Source organism: Scyliorhinus torazame, chromosome 24 (genome assembly GCF_047496885.1).
Source record: "Scyliorhinus torazame isolate Kashiwa2021f chromosome 24, sScyTor2.1, whole genome shotgun sequence".
NCBI classification, from domain to species: domain Eukaryota; kingdom Metazoa; phylum Chordata; class Chondrichthyes; order Carcharhiniformes; family Scyliorhinidae; genus Scyliorhinus; species Scyliorhinus torazame.
Genome location: NC_092730.1, coordinates 32,846,158 through 32,850,435, shown reverse-complemented (window position 1 = coordinate 32,850,435; position 4,278 = coordinate 32,846,158). Strand labels below are relative to the sequence as shown.

At 45.5% G+C, this 4,278-nt stretch overlaps 1 non-coding gene across 1 annotated transcript; it reads left to right on the top strand.

Annotated features, from left to right (window-relative positions):
* The first annotated feature begins 3,140 nt into the window (after positions 1 to 3,140).
* Positions 3,141 to 3,230, top strand: trnar-ucg (transfer RNA arginine (anticodon UCG)). Its single transcript is given in 2 exon segments — positions 3,141 to 3,177; positions 3,195 to 3,230. It is a non-coding gene; the product is annotated as a tRNA-Arg (tRNA).
* Positions 3,231 to 4,278: the final 1,048 nt, after the last annotated feature.

Below are 4,278 nucleotides of genomic sequence, written 5' to 3'. Positions count from 1 at the left end.
CAAAGCGCGACAATGCCTCTGCTGCAGCAGGATGGGCCACTACGCTGCCTGCTGTCGAGCAGCTCAACGTGCCAACTCTCTGCAATTCTGCCAACCTCGCAGGGACGTGCGGGCCATTTAGCCCCCATACACCGAATCATACCCTGACGACGTGCAGACCGGTGATACCGACGACCGGGAAACCTTTTGTGTTGCGGTAATAAACAAGAACTGGATGTCCCCAAGTCGGACCCACCAGCCGATGCCAGTGCACAGCATTAATCCGGGCGATGAATGGTGTGCCATCCTAACGGCCAACCCAAATCCGTCGCCCACCTAATAGACTGGACTTATGAGCCTGTTTGCACATTGGACTCACTGAATTGTTTTGCAATACTGTTAACGTGTTTCTTTCTTGTTGTTCCAGAAGTTCTGTTTCGATATTTGCTGATTGCACTTGTTTTGTTTGTGCTACAACCTCGTTGCTCTGTTGCACCTGACACCTTCCGATGTATATAGTTTAGCCTCATGTACATGTTGTAAATATTGCACACACATATTCATATGCACTCAGTACACACCAATATTTATTACCATGTCGGCACATTTCCTTGTGAAAAGGGGGGATGTCATGATATCCACATTAACATATCATAACATATTCTCTGAAGGTAAACTTGCAGGTTGAGTTCGTAATTAAGAAAGCAAATGCAATGTTGTCATTTATCTCAAGAGGCTTGGAATATAAAAGCAGGGATGTACTTCTGAAGATTTATAAAGCACTAGTTATTCCCCATTTATTCTTCTGTGAGCAATTCTGGGCCCCACATCTCAGGAAGGACATACTGGCAGTGGAGCGGGTCCAGTGGAGATTCACACGGATGATCCCAGGAATGGGAGGCCTAACATACGATGAACATCTGAGGATCCTGGGATTATATTCATTGGAGTTTAGGAGGTTGAGGGGAGATCTAATAGAAACTTACAAGATAATGAATGGCTTAGATAGGGTGGACGTAGGGAAGTTGTTTCCATTAGCAGGGGAGACTAGGACCCGGGGGCACAGCCTTTGAATAAAAGGGAGTCACTTTAGAACAGAGATGAGGAGAAATTTCTTCAGCCAGAGAGTGGTGGGTCTGTGGCATTCATTGCCACAGAGGGCGCTGAAGGCCGGGACGTTGAGTGTCTTTAAGACAGAAGTTGATAAATTCTTGATTTCTCGAGGAATTAAGGGCTATGGAGCGAGAGTGGGTAAATTGAGTTGAAATCAGACATGATTGAATGGTGGAGGACTCGATGGGCCGAATGGCCTTACTTCCACTCCTATGCCTTATGGTGTTATGGTGCAATCACACACACACACTGATGGACAGGTAGTTGGACTAATCAACACACACACAACATCGCAGCGAATCACCAGTGAGGGCACACGCACTATAAAACAGGGCACACCACAGTTCCCGCTCATTCTACCAGGAGATAGCTCAGAGCACAGAGCTGACAGCGAGCCACTCAGACATACACCATGTGCTGAGTGCCTCACTAAGATAGTGCTAGGGCTGGGTCCACAGGTTAGCTGTTGAAGTACGAACCACAGCCAGAAGTTAATAGTTATTATTGTACAGAATAATAAAACAGAGTTGTACCATCTACACCCGTGTTGGTTCATTTCTGTATCGCAACACCCAACACGACAGTTTCTGGTTGGGAAACGTACGTACTGCTTTCTTTGGCACGCAGTCGTCCACACATTTGCTGATGAAGTCTGTGACAGTGGTGACATACTCATTTCAGTTAGTCGCTGAGTTCTTAAATATGGACCAGTCCACTGTCTCCAAGCAGTCACGTCAGAGCTCTTCTGCTTCCTCGGACCAGCACTGCACGACCTTCTTAGCTGGATTGTCCCACTTAAGTTTCTGCTTGTATGCCGGGAGAAGGAGCACCGTCCTATGGTCTGATTTTCCAAAGTGCGGCCACGGGATGGAACGGTAGGTGCCCTTGATTTTTGAGGAGCAGTGGTCAATCGTGTTGTCTCCCCTGGTGGGACAGGAGATGTGCTGGTGGAATTTTGGCAGTACACTCTTGAGGTTGGCCTTGTGGAAGTTTCCGGCCACGATGAATGTGCTTTCAATATGGACAGTGTTTGACTATTCACCACCCAAGCCCTCAAACAAAAGCTAAAAATCACAGCATTTTCACTTCACCCACATCAAGTTACCCAGAGACACAACAGACACGTTCCAGACAAGGATGGGATTTGAAGCCACGTGTACAGAGCACAATGGATTATTGTGCATCACCTTAACAACGTGGTACAGCTGCTTTACTTCAGGGCCCTGTAGTATCCCTCAATCAGACTTCTTTGAGTTTCTTTCGCACAGGTGCTGATTTACAGTGTACCGTCAAAGTGTAAATAAAAAATAAATATCTGAGGAGAAAGGTTCAGTTATTAGAACTTGGGCTTCTGGCGCTAAGGTAGCGCGTCTGACTCCACATCAGAAGGTTGCGTCCAAATCACGTCAGGCTCCCGGAGATTTTCTGCAGCTGGTTCCAGGAATTTCTCTCTGTGTTGGAATGCTTTTGAAATGACTCCGTTCAAAAGCGCAATTCAAATAATCTTTTCCGGATATTTCTGATTTACCTGCTCAGTTTATATTTTTGCAAGGTTTAATATCGGATCAAATATCACGAGACTCAAACTCGTCCTGTTAATGCAGAATGACAGTGAGTTCAGTAAGAAATGTTTACAAACAACTGCAATTTATTTCTGCTCAATGTACACAGTTACAGTGATCTGTATTAAACAGCAGGAGCGGGAACCGCAGTCCGCAGTCTTCACCTTAACGGTGAGACTGAATTTCAGTTTGGGGGTTTCAGAGAGAGCGGATGTTATTGCGGAAACTGAAGTCACTTTTCCTGTGAATGGAGCCGGATAAAGAGCCCTGGCCGGCCTGAGAGTCCCCGAGCCTCCATGAATCTTCACAGCTCACAGAGTGAAGGGCTTTTCCACTTTGAAAATGACCATGTCCGGCAGCTGGAGCTTTCCCTTGTATTTTCTGGGATCTGGGAAACAGCGGATCACCAAACAATAGAAATGAAACACATAGAATCGCAGTATTTATTCACAAGAGATAAACATCAGCTCACGTATCGCAGCCAGTGGCCGCGTCGCCTAATGGATAAGGCGTCTGACTTCGGTGAATTTCAGTGATGATATCAGAAGATTGCAGGTTCGAGTCCTGCCGCGGTCGTTTTTTACAGAAATCCGGTGCAACTTGCTGACAGCCGAGTTTTCCCTCCTCAGCTCAAACTTCCACCTGTCCATCCAAACACTGTTGGGATTTTTTGGAATGTAATTTCTTGTAACTTTGTTCATTCAATTGTCTCTCATATTTTGTTTAGCCCCTAATGAATCCACAATATCTGTCTAATTTAGATAAAGTATTGAATAAATTATTATGCATCAATCGGTTCAATACAATTCTGTGGAGGAAATTCGAATGTCCTCAGGAAGATGGATAGAGGCATAGATGTTTACAGCATGACAACAGGCCGTTCGGCCCAGCTTGATCATGCCGCCCAGTCTCTATCACTAAGCTAGTCCCACTTGCCCGTGTTTGGCCCTCTCTTATCCACCCTGCCCATGTAACTGTCCAACTGATTTTTTAAAGATTAAATTGTACACGCCCCTGCCTCTGGCAGCCCGTCCCAGATACTCACCACCCTCAGCGTGAAGAAATGTCCTGCCTGGTCTATTTAGTATCTCTCCCCTCTCACCTTATACAAATGTCCTCTAGTTCGAGACACATCTACCTTTGGGGAAATGTGTCGACTACCTACCTTATCTATGCTCCTCATTATTTTATAGATCGCTGTAAGATCACCCGTAAGCCTCTCAAGCTACAGGGGGAAAAGTCCCATCCTATCCATCCTCTCCTTATAACGCAGACTATCAAGTCCTGGTAGCATCCTCGTAAATTGCTTCTGCACTCTTTCTAGCTTAACAATATCCTTCCTATAATAGGGTGACCATAACTGAACACAGCATACCGTGTGTGGTCTTACCAATGTCTTGTACAACTTCAACAAGACGTCTCAACTCCTGTATTCAATATTCTGACCAATAAAACCTAGCATTCTGAATGCCTTCTTCACCATTTTGTCCGACTACGACTCTATCTTCAAGGAGCTATGGACCTGTACACTCCTTGATCTTTTTGTTCTATAACTGTACCCAACTCCTTACTATTAATTGAGCGAGTCCAGCTCTGTTTGGATCAACCAAAATGTATCTCCCCA